We start from the raw sequence: 21393 nt of genomic DNA, 5'->3' as shown, positions 1-21393 counted from the left end.
TATTCTCAATTATTTTTCTCTCTCCATTTCATTTACTTTCCTTCTAATGACTATTATTTCCATCCTGCTGCACACTTTAGGTTTAGTTTATTCTACTTTTCCTAGGTCTTAATGTGGAAGGTTAGGCTAATTATTTGAAGGCCTTCTCTTTTAATACTGGTGTTCACAGCTATAAATTTCTCCCTAAGCACTGCTTTAGCTCTTGAACCCCTCTAATGAATTTTTCAATTTAGATATATTTCTTTTCAACTCCAGAATTTCTATTTTCCCATAATTTCTTTCTCTTTATTAAAATTTGGTGAGCCATGCTTCTTATACTTTCCTTTAATTCTTTAGATATGCTGTTCTTTAGTTCTTTGCACTTATTTATAGTAAATGATTTAATGTCTTTGTCTAGTAAGTATGACATCTTGGCTTCCTGAGGGACAGTTTTGACTGACTGCTTCTTTTTCATTTTTCATGGGCCATAATTTCCTGTTTCTTTGCACATTCTATACCTTTTCTTTGAAAAGTGGCATATTTGACTAATATAAATGTGACATCCATGTATATCAAATTGCCCCACCCCATCACCTTAGAAATTTGTTGTTCTTTTCTTTTTTTTTTTTTTGATGGTGTTGTTGCTGTTTACCAGTTTAGTGACATTCTTGGACTAATTCTGTAAAATATACATTTGTAGTCATGTGTAGCCACTGAAATATCAGCTAATGACTGAACAGAGATTGCCTTAAATGCCTTGAACCAATATCTCCTGCTGTTAGCAGAGGGCCGATGTGTATGTTTTCATGTGTGTGTGTGCACATGCCTGTGTGTATTGGGGCAGGGTTTCAGCACTCTGGAAGATTATAACTTTCTCAGTCTTCTCTTCCTGCTTGCACAGAACTTCAACCAGACATGGGAGTTCATGGTTTTCTCATGTCTTTTCAGGCATATGCACATCCCTGCAAATCTCTGTGGCTGGCAAGATCCCTGGAAATATGCAAGAATGTATCAAAGACTCTTACGAACATCTCTTTCCCAAGATTTTCTTTTTAAGTTTTTTTGGGCAGCTTCTTTGTTTTACCCATGTGGTATAGCTACCTCAGGCAGCTGAGATGTTACACAATTCTCACTTACTGTTTTCAACAAATGCTCTCAGGATAGCAAGATTTTTTGTTAGGTCAAATAAAGGCAAGTGAATGGAGCTTTTCCAATGAGCTGCTAGACAGATCAAATGACATCACTTCTATTGTGTAAAGCTATTTTAGAAGCTCCAAATCTGTTCTGTCCTCTCCACCTAGCTTGCTAGTTTTCACAGCTGCCAAAGTTGAGAAGCTGCTGTTTTTCAAGAATAACATGAGGAGTTCAGGAAAAGGAGATGTGAATAGGACAAGTTTTAATACCATAGAGCTCACTGTTCTTACCAAAATTCAGCCATTTTTCTTGAAAAACTCTACCTCATATTATTGCAAGCCTTCTGAAAAAGTTGATTTTCACACTTGTTACCAATGTTCTCTTTTTTTTAAAAATTGAGAATTATATTTTCAGAGGTCCTTTGTCGGCCGTTCTGGACGTACTTCCCTCTGATGTTTATTGATGAATTAGAATTCCTAAATGGATGACTCTGCTTTTTTCTTTTTACTCTAGTTTATCCTCATCAAATGACTCTTTCTTCCAAAGTCAAAACATAATTCTGTACAATCAGTTACAAAAAATACTTCATGACTGTTGGTTGCTGATGCTAAAAGGATACAACCATGTGCTAACAGCATAGTCTTCACTTTCGTCTATTTAGATTCTGCTCAATAATCAGGCATCCTTATCAAAGACAATTTCCATTAAGTACTAATACACAAGCATATTATAATATAATTTGTCTTCCTCCTTCAATACTGGTTTGACCATAAAAAATTTTCTTTTCAAACAGATTATGTCTTTCTTCTGCTTCAAACCTTCCTATATCTTTCCTTTATACTTAATAAGGTACATTAACTCTCTGCCTTGGCCTACAAGGGCCTACATGATTCTGACCTGACAATTTCTCAGAGCTTTACACTTGCTATTTCTGTGCTAGATTGCCTAATCTGTATCTGCTAGTGCTTTTATATCTGGATATTCTCTGGCCATACACCATGAAAAGTAGCTCCCCAAGGCCACATTTTGCTTTATTTGTATGTGCAATATTTTGTTCACTAAATTTATTAACTTAAAAGGAAATTAAAACAAAAATGTACATTCATTTCATTAAAATGGTACATATACAATGGCTGTGCCAGGAGTAATTAGAGATAATGATGTTTACAAGAGGAGCATATAATACATCCAGAAATATTTTAAATTTAAATATATCCATAAAAATTACAAAAATTGTAATTTTCTTTATCCCAGACATATTACTTATTACATATAAGACATTCCTAAAACTAGAAGGATTGATTGCACCAACATACAGATTAGAGGCAGATAGATATAAATATATAAACTATATAAAATTCCATTTACGTGTTTACTTTTTGGCATAATTCAGAATGTTAGTGATTAATTCTGAAGCCTTGACATCTTAAACTTTTACCTGACTGTTTGTTTCTTACATTGCTCCCCAGGAGAGCTTAAGGAAAAGCCTATGTTCATAATACTGGCTGTTTTTTGCAAACAAATTTTTCAACAGGTAGCTTAATATTTCAAAAAAGGAGTTTTATTTTTGAATTATGATGGAAAACTACAATGCTTAAGTAGAATGACTGAAGAATATGGAATAGTTATGACTATTTAATATCACATATACATTTTTATGTATATGTAATATATATATATATTAGTATTGATTTTCTTGTGGTCATTTTGGTCTCTGAGTTTTAGCTTCCACGAGATATTGTAACTGAGAAGTTAGGATTTAAGGGCTGATTATGATTACTGATTCATTATATAGGTATTCCTTTTTACTTTCTGGTATATAAGAGTAAACAGAGGGAAATACCTGAAATCTGAACTATAATCCAGCTGCTGTGATCTCTGATAATGATTGAATAGCTTTTATTTTGTGCCCTTGTGATTATAAAAACCTCGTGACTAACTATCTAACCTTCACTTGTACCCATTTATTTATTTATTTTTTTACTTTACAGTCCTATGATCTCTAAAGACAGCCCCTAATGTTTATTAATGAAGGGTCTTGGGTCAGCCCAGAACTAACCCAACCCTAGGCCAAAGTTATCCTGATAACAGAAGCTGGATCTAACCAAAATGGGCCCTCCTGACATGCGCAGTAGTTTAGACTTTAACCTGCAAGTCACCGATACCTCCTTATCATAGTAAAAATCACGACCGTTATCATATTAAGGCCACCATTTTCTTATATACGTTCTATGACTAAGCATTTAATTGATCTGCACATGCTCAATAATTAAATCACTTCTAATGATACCATCTGGGGCCCACTGTGCTCATTATCCTAAATCCTACCCACCTTTTGATACTATAAAACTATCAATTACTGCAGGTCGAGGAGACAGAGTTTGAGCTGATAGGCCATCTGCTCTTCTGCTTCACACTTAGCAATAGAACTCCTTCTTTCTTTGAAACCTGGTGTCCCAGGGATTGGTCATTTGAGCGCATCAGGTAGAGAATCGACTGCCCTGCCCTGGTAACTTTCTCAATCTTTCTCACCTCTCTTTTCTCTGTATACCAGTTAATCCAGATAGATTACTCCAGCCTTTTTCCTTGATTTTATAAAATGCCATTTATATTAGGCATTGGGGAGGTGAAGGGATTTCACATTACAGTCATGAAAGCAACCTGAAACCTGAATACTTGACTTACCTGTTTTTTCTTTTAAAGTCTATAACCTATTTCTGTTTACTTGATCATTAGTTAGTAGCTCCTCCCTCTCTTTCTCTTTTTGATTACCTTTCCTTTCTTTGCGTGTTCCCTCCAGCATTCCAAAAACAAAAGAAAATAATTTAAAAAATTAAAATATTCCCATCTTGTAATACAGAAAAAACTCAGCTCTTTGTACTACCAACTCCCAAGATTAGGGGCTCTTTTGACGTGTTAAAACCAAACAAAACAAACTACCTTGGCCAGGGACCATAGCGGACCCTACGGAGTGCTCCTTCTTCCCCACCAGCGATGCGCCAACCATGGCCGCAAGTTCCTGCGAGACCAGTGCGGCAATGCGGAGCTCTCTGAGGGGAAGCTCCAGGACATGCTGCTGAAGGCCGGGCCTCGCAGCTTTCTGATGCAGTACGTGGGGTGTAGGAAGGCCCTGGGGCGCCATCGGCGGAGGCGGCGGTGGGAGCGCCGCCTGGAGAGTGGTGACCCTGTTCTCCGTGCGCCTCTGTGCCCGCTACCAGCGTGGAGAAGGCCCGGTCTGCGACCACCAGCACTTCTGCCGCCGTTACACGCTAGGCGAGGGCCGGAACCGGGACTACCTGTATCGTTTCCCACGATATCCACATACCTGTCAACCTCCAAGTCCTGAAAAACCATGGAATTTTTGGGCTCAGTTGGGTCCAGTTTGGGATCCCGCTTTTGCAGAATGATCCTTGTCTTTTACTAGAGGTCTGTTTGCTCTAAAACAAAGGTGAAGCACTCTGTGGTTACTGCAACCTCAAGGATAAATCACAAATCCTTTACCAGGGGAGAGTGCGAGCCTCAGACCTGCAAACGATCACATTAGCTCATATGTGCTACAGTCCTGAAGTTGCTGCTAGACCAAGGACTGAATATTCCAAGTGTCAAATTTCAGATAATCTCTGCATACGAACATATGAAGCTGCACAAGATGCTTGAAAATAAAGATAATTCAGCTGTTTTTATTGGAGGTTTCCCAGGGCCCTGAGAAACAAGGAGCGCATGTAGCTGCTGGCCCAAATCAGTCTGCCAAGAATCCGTGCCCAGGCACACCTGAAAGGGCACCCATGAAATAAGAAGAAGCTTGTCTAACTTGGAAGGCTTTTGTAAGCAAGGCTTCTTTTGAGCTTTAATTTGTAAACATTCATTCATTTAATCGTTTATTAGCGGTGGTCATAATAATACCTACCTCACAGGTGGTTGTGAGAATTAAAGAAGATGGAACTGGAGAAGATGTCCAATTGGGAGGATAAAACAGGGATGAGTGTTTGGGGATGAGGTTGGACATTGATCAGGCAGAGAGAGGGTGAAGCTGAGTAAAGAGAGGTCACTCCAAGGTCAATCAATGACCATCCTGCAGCCCCCCAGTGCTTTCCCCAGCTCTTAAAGGGGCAGGTTTCTGCTGACATTGTTCTGTGATCTAACTATGGTCTTTCTATATGCCCATATCCACAGTTTACATTGTGATAAACTTAGAATATGCATACTTCTGTACTCTGTTTCTTTTTATTTAATGCTATTCCATAAGTATCTTTCCATTTTTGTTCACATTTATTATATATAATTGTTTTTATGCATGGATGTATTCCATCAAGGCAATAAATCATTTCATGGTTTATGTAACTCACTCATCCTAGAATATTTAAAGTCTTTCTAACAACTGTTGAATATAACATATAATATATAACATATATATATTGAGAAATATAACTCATTTCTTAAAATCACCACAGCATTGAATTTAAACTTTTTCTTTACTTTTACTTAATTTATAGGTGTTAAATGATACCAGCTTTTAATTTGCATTTTCTTAGATACGTGTGTGAATATTTTTCTGTTTGTGTATGCCTTTATTTTGTGCATTTATTTAGGTGTCCTTTTATTACTGGGGACCATTTCTGTGCTGTTGTGTGATGACCCTTAATTAGACTCCTTAATTTTCAAAAAAAAATGTCAACCATACTGTGCTCATCTGATAGCCAATTTTGGTAGATCCATCCTGAGCCAAACTGCAGAAAATATGACCTTTGGGTTGTTGCCAGAGATTACAACCTCAATCTATCTACTTCCTGTCTCTTCTTGAACTTTTACCTAAATCCCAATTTCTGTAGTTTGAAGGTTGATATAATTCATACATTCCTCTAGGTTGTCTACATTCTTTCCATGGATCATTCCTTTCTTCTTTTCCCTCTTCATCTCTGCCCACACCACCCAACTGTCTTCATTTACATATTTTGTCCCTTATGTTCATCAAAGAGTACCACAAAGCAGCAGCTTTAATGAAATACTTCCCTGTGTTTGTTGCAATAAAAAAAAATTCCCAAATGTCAGATTGTAATATGGTGTTTAAAAAATATTAACTGTCTTGCAATAACATAACATTTGAGAAATAGCATGTTGTGAGTTTTTCATAAAGCTAAATTTATTTAATTTAGAGAAATGCTTTTAAGAAATGCTATCTTTTCTATTTGGGGAGGGAGTGCAAAAATATCCTTTTTAAATGGAGGATTTGCTGTGTTTTCTCCTTATGGATAATGAGTCATGCAACTTAATCATTTTACTTTGATTGTCCATGACAGTATTTCTGAAAGCCTTTATAAAAATTCTGCATATTTTTTCTTAGTTCTGATTTCTCTCTGGTGCTAATCTTTTACAAATTATTTTTATATTTTATTATTATTTACATTTTACCATTTATATTTTTGTTGTAAGCCATCTTAAATCCTTGATGGAAATAGTTATAGTGTATAAATACATATCCTTTGATATTGGGAGACTTGGTGGGCTTTTATATTATCATATTTTTAATATAATTTATAATTATGCTTTTATATCTGAATTTATTTGTCCTCTGTAATCTTTTGCAATATTTTATTCAATTTTATAATATTCCATTCTAATCTTAGTTCTGTTGTTTTTCATCCTATGAAAATATACTGTCTCTCTTTCTCATGTTTTCTTCTGATGATTCAGCTGTTGGACAGTTATCATCAGTCTATAGTTGGAGATAACGTTTCTTTAATCCCCTGGGAATTTATTGAGATTTACGAGATGAAGCTGCACATTTATAGGCTCCACAAATTCGGCACATGCTGAATTGAGTTAACTTTCCTTCAGACTTGTTCCTCCTTTTGTTTCCTTATTTTCGTGTGTCACCACCATCCATCTAAAGACTTGAACAGAAAGCTGAAAATTTTCTTATACTCTTCTTTCTCCATGTCCTCTGTATCCAACTGGTTGCCAGTGTTAGAGATTTTTTTTTTCTCCTCAAAAATCTCTAAAATTTTTAAACTTCCTTTCTTCTCCCTTTCCATCACCACACTGCTTGGTATCAAACCCTCATCATGCCTTGCATTTATTCCACAGATGCATACGTCAGTAGTTTTCAGGTTATGTGCTTTAGGGGTTTTAGGTGCTAAGTGAGCCCCCTACCCCCACTTCAATGGTGGTAGTTCCATTTACATTTTTTATATAACAGGCTTATGTGGATTTCATTGATCTGCCTGTCACCAGTCTCCTCCCAGTGCCTCCCATCCTGCCGCCAGGTTGGTTTTTTGAAATGCAGACCTAAGCGTTCTACTTTTCTCTGCTTAAAACCTCCGTTGGATCCTTGTCAGGTAGGATAGGAGCCATAAACACTAATGCCTACGGGGCCCAGAGGGTGAGTTAAATGGGTGAAGTGGGCTGGATGTAAGAGAAATGATAGAAAGGAGAGAAGTGCTGTGGCAGATTGTAGAAGACAAATCCCTTCAAAAGGGAGCAGCTGCCTCATTTCTGTGTTGGAATGTGGGCCCAGATCTTTATGAGAAATTTTTGGATTTTAAAATATTGATTTTTAATTGCTTTTTAAAAATGCAGACCTACTTGCAGTTTTTGGAATGTGCCATTTTATCTTGTGACTCTCTGTATTTGTAAATGGTGTTCTGTCTTTTAAAAAGTGCCCTTCCTTGCTCTCTTCTCCTGCCTCACAACCTGTGGATGTAGCTGGGAAGCCTCGCTTGACCCCAAGAGAGAAGGTATTCTTCTCACAACTCTAGCATGGCACTTGCCGCATTGTACTGCATTGCTCTGGTTTGTGTTTTTATTCCCTTGGTTTTGAGGGGAAACTTTGTGTATTCTTTTTGGTAGTTCTAATACTTGGTAGTATTTAATAAATATATTTTGTCATGTGATAAATTAGACTCTGAATTTCTTTTAGCCAGAAACATATTGGCCTCAGTTATTCTCTTTTTAATATTCAAAGCGCCTTTTTCCCCCACTAAGGAATGTGTTATATAAGGTAAACATATCTTTGGTGCTTTAATTAGAATTGTGCCCCACCTATAAATTAACTCTTTAAGACTTGCTATATTTAGGATCCTAATTCTTTCCACTGAGGAATTAAATTTCTTCATTATTTATGTGTTTCTTGATATCTTTCATTATAATGTGTTTTTGTTTTTGTCTAGGTCTCGTGTATCCCTTATTATATTAATTCGTTCTTGAGTATTTTATATATGTATTGCTACTCAGTATGGGAATTGATACTGTTAGAATGCTATTAATTCTTAATATATTTATCTTTTGGTGACTTGTCTTCGTTCTAACAGTTTTATATAGTCTATTTGTTTTTTCTAAATAAAAAATCATAGCTTTAAAACATTTTTTGTCTTCCTTATTTTGTTTTATATTAAGTAAAATTTGTGATTAAAAAGATAATTTTTGATATTTGTTCATTAAATTTTAATTCTTGGCTTTAAACAAATGTTCTTTATTATAATAAGGGAGCTAGCATCTTCTATTCTTGTTAATTGGACGCTTTTGGTAGATTCGGTATCTTTTGATATAATCATATAATTTTTATTTAAATCACCTAATATTATTCTTTATATTAATGGTTTTCATGATATTAAAACATCCTTAAATTCTCAAGAAAAATCCTAGTTGATTATGATGCATTCTTTAGTGTATTTTTTCATGTTTGGTACCATTTTTTAAATTTATCATCTATGTAGTCAGAAATAAAATTCATTTATAGTAAAAAAAAATAAAAAAAAATAAAAAACCACTTCATGTGTGTTTCCTAAACAATGGAATGTGTGCTCCAGTTTTCACTCCTCCTCCATAGTTTCTGCAAGGAAATAAATGACTTGGAAATGGGTGATGGCCTGCCTTTAAAAGGGAAAAGTGACTACAGTTAATTGTTTTACAATTAAAGTTTACTTTTCTGTTATTAAAATCTCATTCTTTTGCTCTTATTTTGCCTTTTCCCTTGAGCAGCAAAGAGCTTGTATTCAGATCTATTCAGTTTTGCCATTATTGACCAGCAACTAAGATGTGTGTATATTGACATCTGGATTATAGTTCACTTCTGCCTTGCCTCCACACCCCTTGAATTTTCAAATATCTGCATAAGGAATGAAAAAAAAAGCTCTTTTGCTTGAGTAAGTCTATGGCAAAGTTTTATAGACTGAATAGTAATATTATACTATCTCAAATATGTACTTTGATAAAGACCACCACTATTTCAAAAGTAAAAATTGAGAGGCTTCAGAGTATGACTTACAGGGAGAAATTGGAAATGGTTCAGTAAACAAGGAGATCATTCTTTCTCTCTGAATTGATTCAGTGGGAAGATTTCAGCGACACGTACACCCAAGGCATGAAATTTTAACTGTAGGTCCACAAATTGATGCAACTAATTTTCCATCTCACCAATAGTAAATGTGGATCTTACTCTTGCAGTGATTTTTTCTGAGATGAAGGCCCATTGCTTTCAACATGTTTCAAATTATGGAATTAGCTTTTTAATGGTTGGAAGCATTATACAGATTTGAGAACCACTGCTCTGAGAGAATAAGTCCTCTTCTACCAAAGGAGAGTATGGAGAGATTCCCTATAGGAACAAAACACATCCAGAATGGCAAGGACAGAAATGCTAATTTACAAGTTTCAATTGGTAATAGTGTATATTCATTTTGGTTTTCATTCTTGGGATACATTTTATGACTTGGAAGATAGAGTTAGTAAAAAAATTTGTGAGTTGCTAAAAAGGAGAATTATTTATAAAATTGAGGAGTATATTGCATCAATATATTGAACACCAATTTCAACAAAGTCACTGAAATATGCAAGAAGAATATAGATGAACAATATTGTTCATTGAATAATAATTGAATAATAGAGGTAGTAATCTGGTATTTGAAGGCAGTTACACCAAATGATCTCCAAGTCACATTGCAACTCCAAGAGGCTACCTAACTCCTGGGTAAGCAGGAAGGGGAATCTGTTACAAGGCATATGTATCTCAGATTATTTCAGTCAAAAATTTTTAGCTAAGCAAGCAACCACCATTCAAGATAAATTAATGGATAAATACGTAAATAGCAGAAATTGATCTTGTGCCATTTTATGTTTTTTTGTTTTGTTTTGTTTTTTGTTTTTTTCTTGTCTTGCACCATTTTAAACTTAAGATCTTCTCATTAAAATAGTGATGCAATGTCACTGGCAAATGTCCTAAAACATCATAAAGCTCATCCTCAGGATAGTTCTAAATATGTGTATGTTCACAATCTGCATTTGAAAAAATAGAATAAGAAGATAACCTTGAAGAATTTTCATGTTCTGAACTGTTGTGACCTTCTTATCAGATTCTATGCCTCCTGCTCTGTCTGACTCCACCATCCTTTTCATTTAAGTCAATGCACTACCATTTCCACACTTTCTCCATTCCTATGTTCTTTTTTTTATTCCACCTTTCCTACTGTTTAGTATTCCTATTAGACCTGTAATTAAAATAACTTCTGAAATCACAGCACACAAAGAAGCCTTCTCCATCAAATTGAATAAGTGTTGATGACTCCCCACTAATATGTTTCTCTTTTGATTTAACACCCCATTAAACTTATCTCTTATCATTCCACATAATTAAACTTTGTGCTAAGCAAGCTATATCTTGCTACCCTATTGCCATACAAAAGAAATCTCATCCACCTCCATGAGAAAACCTCCTTTATACACTTGCCCAGTGAGTATTGTCTGTTATAAGCTAAACATTTCTAGTTATTTCTGACTTTCTCTGTATCATGTGGTTTACAGCCACATCACTGATGATACAGTCATCTGAACTCTTTCAGTATTAGGAAGAATTTACAAAGTGCCTCAAACATTTCAGAGTCTTAAATTCAATGTACTATGTCAAGTTTGGTTTACCTTCAGAGTAGTACTGGACTATCCTTTCCTTCATCTCCAATTTGTATTTCTAATACATGTATATTTCTAGTTAGCTTTTTTAATGGTCATACTGTATTATTGACTGTGCCAGTTTGAAGTTGTTATGAACCCCAGAAGAGCCATGATCTTTTAATCCAATCTTAGGGTTGGAACCTTTTGATTAGGTTGTTTCCACAGAGATTTGACCCATCCAACTGTAGGTGAGACTTTTTGATTATATCATTTCCATGGAGGTGTGACCCCACCCATTCAGGGTGGGTCTTAATTAGATCACTGGAGTCATTTAAGAGAGCTCATGGAGAGAAGGAGTTCAGGGAAGCTGAGAGAGACATTTTGGAGAGAAGCTAAGATATGTAATCCAGAGTTTGCCCCTGGGAGAAGCTAAGAGCAGACACAGACCCAGATGCTTGGAGATGCTTGGAGATACATACAGAAGGACATTTGGAGATGCTAAGCTAAGAGATGAAGCCCAGAATTTGCCCCAGAGAAGCTAAGACAGGACCCCCAGACATTTAGAAAGAAATGCCCTGCAGGACAAGCAACGATGCACAAGAGCTGAGAGAGAAGCTAAGAGAGACAGAAGCCCAGAGATATTTTGGAGAAAGTCATTTTGAAGACAGAATCAGGAGCTGGGGACCAGCAGACACCAACCACATGACTTCCCAGCTGATGGAAGTGTTCCGGATGCCATCAGCCTTTCTTCAGTGAAGGTGTCCTCTTGTTCATGCCTTAGTTTGGACACTTCTGTGGCCTTAGAACTGTGAATTTGTAACCTAATAAATCTTTGTGGAAGTCAATCCATTTCTGTTATTTTGTATAATGGCAGCATTAGCAAACCAAAACATTGACCTATACTCAGTTTCCTGTTACTAAATCTTTAAGTATTTCTTCACGTAGTCACATTCTCTCACCCTGATTCTTCCCATTTTTAGATTAAAAAAGAGAATTTTTGTAGTCCTGTGCCTTTTATCCAAGTTATTCATTATTCCTCCAACCCATTTTCAGTGATTTCCAAATTTACTAACCATTCATTTTATATCTTATGTGGGTTGCTGAAAATACTGACTAAGCAGGGTTAATGACAGAGTACTGTGGTATTCTCCAGGAACTTCATTCTGGCTCATAACTGTTAGTTTTTTTTAAATCATGAAACACAGTGATGGGTATTGAATAATGTACACTACAAAATACACAAGTTTAAGTCTTGATCAGTATTCCTGTGCCCATGAACTCATTTGTAAATAGGACCCATGGAGACGATGTATTAGTTAAGGTGTGGATGCATTTGTGAATAGGATCTTTGAAGTTACTATCTAGAGGAGGACAAGTTGAATTAGGATGGGCCTTAATCCATATGACTGGAGTCCTTCTGAGGCAGAGGAAATTTGGATGCAGTCAGGAGGAAATAAAGGAGACACAAAGCCATGTAATGGAGGTAGAGATGCAAGTTGAGGAACCCCAAGTATTGCAGCAAACCAGCAACCAAACCCAGGACAAAGCAGGGCTTTCCCAGACCTTGAACACCCAGAACACACATGTATATTTGAATGTTTGTGTATATCTAAATTCTATTAATCTTCATAATTAATTTTTTTTCTGCTGTGATTTAAACACTCTGACATTTTCTGTTCTATTTTATTCTATTCCATTTTATTTTCTGTAAAGTATTGTTTGTGGTCCACCCTAATATTTAGCTATTACAATGTGAGAAAATATGCTCCAAACTTAATTTATTATGGAAAATACATTCATGGGTCAGCTGAGATTCTGATAATTCAGCTTGAACTTAACTGGGCTTGATGTCAAACTGTGTGTTAGATCTAGCTTGCTTTTCATTCTCTCATCCTCCTTGGATCAGTGGCCTATCCTGGGTATGTCTGATTCTTTGCAAAGGCAAAAACACAATGAGGAAGTACAACTGAGAAGCATATATTTAAAGCTTATGCTTGTATAATATCTTTTAGTTGAGACAAGTGGGCCAGTCTCGGCATCTTCTACTCGTAGCAATAGCAGAAACATGAAGGCCGAGCCCAGTTGCTCAAAGCATATTTCATGCCTCTCTTTTACTTTACTAACATCAAATTGTCCTAAAATCACACGGCTAAGCCTAAAATCTAAGGTGTAAAAGTACATTTTGCCCACTCTGAGGCCAAAGTTAGCTCCATGACCAAGCCACCATCATTGGACAGAGGTATGCTCCCACCATAGAGTTGTCACAGAGGGAATGGATAGTTGTGAAATAATAATGTAATATATGATTTCCATTAAAATAATTTCACAACTCACAGATTGCCACCCACAATTCTATGCTCATATGGCCCTGCTTCAAATGACTAATCCACCCTGTTGTGTTTGTATTCAGTATATAGGGTTCCATTGATACAAAGCAACATATTATTTTTGAAGTCCAGATTCTCTACATTTATCATATTTCCTTGAGAAACCAAGCATGCCTTTATGGAAAAATTTGTTCCGATCAACATATTTTCAGGGAAACAATTTTAATCTTTACTAATCCCTGTGTACTCAGCTATGTATTTATAAGCCCTCATTTAGATCTTCTCTTCTACAATTATGTTCAGATAATATTAGACTTTCAAGTATATAGTTAGGTTTTTAGGTCAAATATGATATTTAGATTAAATAGCACTTTTTCAAAAAGACAATTGCTGATTGTCCAATCAAAAGCATATTCCTCCTATTAAACTTTATTGGTAAATTCAGTGCTCTCCCTTGAGAACATGTATTATAGTTTGTAAATATATATATATATATATTATGTATAAATACTAATTTAATAGTTTTCCTTTGATTAGGGCAAATTTCCTTGAAAGAATTGGTTGTGTTCTTATGGCTCAACTCTATATTCTAACCTCCTAAAACAAGGCCTAGAACATAGAAAGTATTCAAAAAATGAGTAATGATTATGATTCTCTTTTTGAAAATTTGTTATATTGATATATTTTTAATAATCTATCACATTTATATTTCTCCCAGTATCTTAAAAATCTCTCTCAGTGGTTCAGTAATCTGTCTTGCAAAATGCCTAATTACCTTATGTCGAGTTACATGAATTCGGTAATTTGATATAATTGAGAAATGGTTTCTTAAAATTTTAAACTTAGTTATTTTTTCCCTATACTAAGGTTATTGGGTGGATGTTTTTCAGTTGGAAAATTAGTTCTAACAGAATCTTATAGGAATTGACTGGAGCTATCTTTTTTCACAATTGAAGAAATATTCTAGCAAAGTTCTCAGATTGCACCTCAGCCTTTAGATCTACTAAAAATCTTTGACAGGTGCACTATTGAATTTTGATCAACATGTCAACATGCCATATATATGTCATAAACAAATATATAAATAACATGTAATATATAAAATATATAAAAATATAATACTACTGAGTATAGAAACTATTGACAAATTGTTTGGCTTGCTACAAGTATAAAGAGAGAACTGAAGCACAATTTTAAGTTGGACCCAGAGAATGTGTAGAATTTTGGGCAGGACATTAGAGAACAGCACTTTATGAGTACATGAACTCAGTCAGTGTTACTTAATCAGTACTGAAAGATGACCAAGTAAATGGTGCAGTTATGATGGGTGTTGTTATAGATCCTTGGCTTTCATTGATATTTTTGCCAAATTGATTAGTTAAAAATTTTCAAGCCTTTTGGTTACCTTGAATGGGCCACCAGTATTTTTAGTATTGGAAGTACAAAAAGTAGTTGGAGATAAGTTGAAACACTGAATATAAAAATGAGATTGATACATAATCCCATAAACCCTACACTAAACCTTTAACTGCCTATTTTGGGAATGTAGATGTATGAACACGCACATTATTTGTTATAATTACCCTAAAGGCTTCTCCTTTCCTCATTTTTCTTGCTAAAATCAATTTAAAAATTTTTAGTATTTTTGGAATTCTTAACCTCAGTTTGACCTTTGGTCTCCATATTTTCATAGAACTACCCCATGTTTTCTGTTTGTATTCAGTGACACCCTTTCCTTATTTTCCATGTAGCTCTTAAAATCATAGCTCATTCGAAGCATTCCAGTGCCTCCAAATTAGATTTAATTTAATTCAACACTAATTTATTGAGTACCAATTATGTAAATCAGACAGGATTCCTGACCTTGAAGAGTTCATGTTTTCACAAACCATTAAAATTTGATGTGATAATTGCTGTTGAAGAGAATTGGGTGAAATAATTTAGGAGCACTAAATACAGATAATTTAATGCTGTCTGGAGAGTTTAGGACAGGTATTTTATGACATTTATTTGAGTTGGTTCTTGAAGAATGGGTAAGGACTTGCAAGAGAAAAGTATGTAATTCTAGAAAGAAAACATTATGAACAAGGGCTGAGAGTGATCTGACAGCTGAGGGTATTAAGGTGTTCTTTGAGAGGAGTGTATGTAAATCCATTAGGGGTGGGAATTAGTGCGAAACAAGGTAAGTTAGAAGGCAGATTACGAAATAACTTTGCACTGAGGAATTCAGCTTGTAGCCTGAGGAAAGTAGAAGTCAATAGTAAATTTTAATCTGACTGGTGACATGTTCAATTTTGTTTCTTTGAAAAAGTACTTTGACTCTAGTGCATTAAGTTGTTTGGAAGCAAAGAAAAGCCAGAAGATTTCTAAAGTAATTCAGATGGAACAAAGTAGGATGAAAACTAAGCAGTAGAAGTAAATATAAAAAGAGGACAATGGATTTTAGAGACATTTCTGATTTATAACTGACATGATTTAGTGATCAATTGGATATTGGGGAGAGGAAGAAGAAATATAGAAAATGCATAATTGAACTTAATTGAAGTTGATATCAATGATTGAAAAAGAAATAAAAGAAGTTGAGAAGGGAAAAGGGATAAGAAAGAAATAGATTTTGTTTTGAATAATATATTTAATTTGTATACAATGCAACCAGGTAAATGGGATCCTTTGATTACTTAAATAAAAATGATTTAGAACTGGAGAGAGAGAAAGGAATGAAAATAGAAATATAGATTTGGGTGTATTCAAGAAGAAAGTATATAACCTGGGACATCTGGATATATTAAGAGCATGGAATGGGAAAAGAAGAAGCCTGAGAAGAAACAGATACAATGAAAAAAAAATATAGAAAGACTTACATTATGAAAGGAGAGAGTTTTGAGCAAGAGAGAATTGCTCACAGTCTCAAATTTTATCCCAGTATCACAAGAAATGAGGATGGAAATATAATTTTGGATATGAACATAAAATCACTGATAATTTCAGCAAGAACACTTCAGTTCTAGGTTAAGGAATTATTTAGAAGTAAATGAAAATTGCAGTGGCAGAGACAGTGAGTTTACCATTTTTGCAAAATGTTCTATGAATAGGGATATAATATAGAATGGTAGGGACCTGGTGTTCTAAAGCTAAGGAAAGGAGAGAGAAGTTTGTGTATGTTCCATGTGGAGGGATGGAGCCAGTGGAGACAAAAATAGTAGAGATAACCAATAGGGCAAAGCCAAGAAAAGTCAGAAATAGATGGGATTGACCCATATTTGAAAAGTTTAGATTTGTAATAATGAAATACATATTTTTCTGAATGAAAGTTATATTGTCACACTATATGTATGTTTAGATTTGAGACCAATAAAGAGTGATACCTAACGATTACTACTTTCTTATTTACTTGAGAAGATACATTCTTTTCTAAGAATGTGGTCGTAGGGAAAAATGATGAAAACTATTCGAGATTGGCTTCTGGGATACCATAGCAGCTGGTTTCCTTAAATCTCACTCTCTGCTCCTTCTTCCTCTACTTTTATTTTTGCTCCATATCTTTCTTATTGCTAATCAATCTTTAATCCATTCCCATTGCTAGACGTTCAACCCCTCTCCTAGAATCCAATTTGGGAACAATCTCAAATTTCTTGTGAGTCTTAGTTTCTTGACTTGGCTCCTTGTGAATAAATAAGAATAGATTTTCAAAATGAGGATCATCTGTGCAGGCCTTAGAAAGGGCATGGGGCTTTTGAAGAACTGTAGGAATGTCAGTGGGACTAGTACTCAGAAAGGACAGAGAGTGACATAAAATACAGTGAAGAGGTAGAAAGTATCCAGAAAATACAAGTTCCAATAAATTGGTGGCCACTCATTCCAATCTGGTCTGCCCTTGACAGTCCTGGTTTATACATGTTGTCCCAGCACAACTATTTAGAAGTGTCCCTTTCACTCTCAATGATGTCTGTTTGTATAATTAATTGCACAGCCACTGAAAAGAGCAAAACATAGCATTTGCTGGACACTAAAAGATGGCTAAAGGCATAGTGATAGGAAAAAAAAAATGGATAGCGTATATTAAGAAAGTTAAATGTAATCAGCATTTTACAAATTGGGAATAATTGAATGTGTCTAAGGCTAAGAGAAATGAGCAAGGGTGGAAGTGTCAGAGTTTTGGAGATGACTTGAAATAGTGATGGCAAAAGTAAAGCGTACAACTAGAGAAATTTATTAGAATAATCAGATGATGTTTGTGATCATCAATTTATGGTGGTATGCATCTGTCCAGTTGTTTCCTAAGCTACAGCAGTTTTGAATACGGGTTTAGAGATGACATGTGGTGAAAAGGCCCTCCAGGATTGGCATTTAGCCAGTCAGGTACTGTGGAAGGAAAAAAAGAAGGCAAGGGAGTTCAGCATTTGCCTTATATTTATTTATTTATTAAGATTGAAGTAATACACTAATGATCTTCATGTGTCTTAGCTCATGCTATCATGAGCATTTTCTTTTAGAGCTTCATGTAATAATGTATCTGAAGATTCATACTATTAGCTTCCTAGGTTGAAGTTAGACCACTATGATGGCGACTTTATCCCCAGAGAGACATTTAATTTAATGCCACACTCTGAGGCATGCTCACTTACACTCCCTCTTGCTAGATTGTCTTGAGTTGGACAATAGATTAACTCATCCTTGTCCTAGATAGGAAACAGGGAGTCTGAAGGAATTGGGTCTTATACAGATGCATTTTGATGATGGGGAGAAAGTTGGGGACATTTGCAAGCACTGGCCACAGCCTGGAGAGGGCAGGGCAGTGTGAGGGCAGCACGGGGGATATACAAGTGGTTGAAAATAAGATTTTATCATCAACTGCAGCAGTATATTCATTCAAGGGAAGCAAATAATATCTAAAATGTAAAAATAGCATTGAGAGATTAACTTATAAATGATGGATGTTTTCAAATTTTATTCTAGTGGCATTGATTCAAAGTAAAAATCTGTTACTGCAATTCATCTTCTTTACAACAGCACAGAGCAGAATAAGTTAAATATGTCCTTTGGATAGTCTGTTAAGTGACATTTTGTACTCTAAAACATGTCATGAACATTATTGAGATGCTGCTTCTTTCCTAGGTGGAGTACATATTTTAAATGCATGATTAATATACTGGAAATGATTTAGAATTTTGAAAGGATATTTCAAGTATCATCCACCTACTTTTATTCTCAAAATGTTTATCTTATCACAGTTTTAACAATAGTGAGTAGAAATTCCTTTGACCATCTTGCTCTCCTGCATGCATTTTATATAGTACACCAGACTGCTAACTATTTCCACATTATTATAATTTAATGAGAAGAACCTTAGAGGAAAAATAAATATGTATTACCAGAAGAAGGATAATAAAGTGGACACTTGAGCCTAAATCTGAAAGAATCTGCTTTGGTTTTGAGTTGACTGAATCCTGCAAAATAAACTATTTTACCCTTGGACTCTCTGCTCTAAATTACATGAAGCATAGTCTTCATAAAAACATTTGCTATTAATTTTTAAAAATTTCTGCTTCACTTTATTGACATATTTTGGGGGGAAATTAAAATCAACCTTTCTAATCTCTGTTGTAAAAATTGATTTTAGGAATGGAAGGCATCTAAGGGGACAATTATTCTAATCTCTCCCTCCTCCTATAGCTGACTAAATATCTCTGATCATGGGGCTCTGTATTGTACAGTAGATCACTAATTCCAGATGTGCACTTTGACCTCACTTTATTTTTATAGGATTAAAGACTGGCAAATAAGATTACTGTAGATTTTGCATGCGTGTTTGTGTAGTGATTTCAGCAACATATTTATCTAATTTTCTAATGAGAGCTTTTGAGTAAGATAATTCTATGTTTGTGGCTAGGTTACAGCATTAATTTTGCAAGCAATTGATACCAATATTGTTTTTATTTTCTAAAATATACCTGTTAGTATTTATATTTTCTTTTACGTGATTGTGACCTCAGCTGTCAGTCTACAGTCCTACATCTTGTGCTATTCAGCATGTGACTCTGGGAGCAGGTAGTTGAGAAGGACAGGAGGACAAGTTTATTGTTGGAATCCAAAGAGAAGCTGTCAATAAACCCATCCACCCATTTGGTGGTGAGGGCAGCAAGAATGGTGGCAGGAGAAGGGAGGAAGAATGCAAGTCATGGGTTAAAATATCCAAGGATAGAGGGAGTAACTAGAGGTCAACCAACTAAAGCAAGGAAGAAGCAAATAGGATGGTGAAACCGGACACCATGGGGCTAAACAGGACTTTTTTTTTTTTTTTTTTAATGGGAAGAAGTGAGTTGGATGTCACCAAAGGGATTTATGAGGAAAACACCCAACCTCTTATCCCAAGGCAAATGAGAGGAATCAAAACCTTCACTTGAGAGGGCTGTGGGAGGCACAAGTTCAATGTTACAGCCAAGGCTCATTTCAGGCACGGAGGTGAAAGGAATCTTTAAACCAGATGTTAAGTATAAGGAGGCTTTTCAGATTATAGAGCAGGAATTTCAAAAGTTTTCCAAGAAAGGAAGGAGAGGAAATTTCCAGATTAGAGACTACATTCAGGGTTATATGGGCATGGGAATCTTTATATGAATTTATGGTAATGAATCCATGGGGCAGGGGAACACGTCTATCGAAGATTCAGAACCTGCTGGTGTCCAGCATAAAACTGATGATTCTAAATATTTGTCAATGAAACCCAAACCCATAAATAATTACTGGCTTCCATAATGTTGTGAATGCCAACTATTCAAGATCCAGTAACAAAATTCCTTGAAATGCTTAAGTAAATAAATAGTTCTTTTCCACCATTTAGAAGGAGTTCATTCTTTACGGAAACTGAATAATTCCCCCAATTTGAATAATGTCAACAAATTTGTCTGGGTTTTGGAATTGAATTCCTATTGTAAAATTTACTCAAGCCAATTGGCATGCTATTGGCTATGGATTGTGGGTACAGTACTAAATTGTTGACTTAATATTGTGAGAGATTTGAGACTGAGCAAGTCGTTTTATTCAAACCAGTATGCATTTGGAGAAATTCGCTATTGGTTAAATCTTAATCATCACTACTGGAGTGAGGTTGTGCCCTTAATTAATCAATCAAAATGTGTTATGGCCAATACAAAATACTGGAATTCATTTTAAATTAGGTATAGGCAACTATTAACTGTAATTGCTGTAGCATTATATATAGCACAACATAAATATTTAAATCACTACATATCCAGACAGAAGCCAGGACAAAACACAGAGAGAATACTTATGACATTACTCCAGGTAAAGTCAAATGATGACATTTAATATTAACAACAAAATAAATATTTAAAGTATTGCCAAGCCTATTTTTATACAGTGAACATTAACAGCATCATTTTGAAATTTTCTTTATACTAGCTAGTCACAATGTACGTTTTATCTCTGTTTTCTGTTTTATAGATACCAGATTTCATTATTAAAAGAAGCATCAAATTAATTTAACTCAATCCCTTAACTTTACAGGAGAAGGAATTGAGGCACAGAGAGAAAGATAACACAGGCAAGAAATGACAAGACTTAAACCCACATCTGCTAAATCTCTGTTCAGTGCTTTTTACACTCACTTTGCCTCATTTCAATTGGGTTTTCTATGTTGAACTGTGCAAGCTGTCGCATGGGATACAAATGAATAAGGTATGCATTTGGCACTGAAGATGTTTAAAAGTGAGGAGGTGTTTAAAAGTAAAGAATGAGACAAATACATGCATTATTAAAATTTTGGAGTAAAGTGGTTTTTAAGAAAAGAACAAAGCAAATGCATTCAGAGTTCAAAGTGCAATCTTATTGGTTTAGGTGTGTCAGGAAAGACCTCAACGGTTGTGATTGAAAGCTGCCTTAGATGATGGACAGAAATTAACCATGAAAAATGTGTTCCATAGTGGGATTAATGGACCAACAGCAGGAAGGAGGAGAGAGGTTAAAATGAGTATTTTGCAGTAATGGTAAGAATAGATTATACTGAAGAGTGAAGAAATAGCTTGACAGAAGCTGGAAAAATAAATTGTGTTCA

General features: G+C 35.2%; 1 pseudogene; it reads left to right on the top strand.

Moving 5' to 3' along the window:
- Positions 1–4907, top strand: part of LOC119506904 — a 60249-nt pseudogene extending 55342 nt beyond the window's left edge.
- Positions 4908–21393: the final 16486 nt, after the last annotated feature.

The sequence above is a fragment of the Choloepus didactylus genome, chromosome 12 (assembly GCF_015220235.1).
Source record: "Choloepus didactylus isolate mChoDid1 chromosome 12, mChoDid1.pri, whole genome shotgun sequence".
NCBI lineage: Eukaryota > Metazoa > Chordata > Mammalia > Pilosa > Megalonychidae > Choloepus > Choloepus didactylus.
Note: the sequence above shows the minus strand (reverse complement) of the source record. Positions and strands in the feature narration are given on the sequence as shown.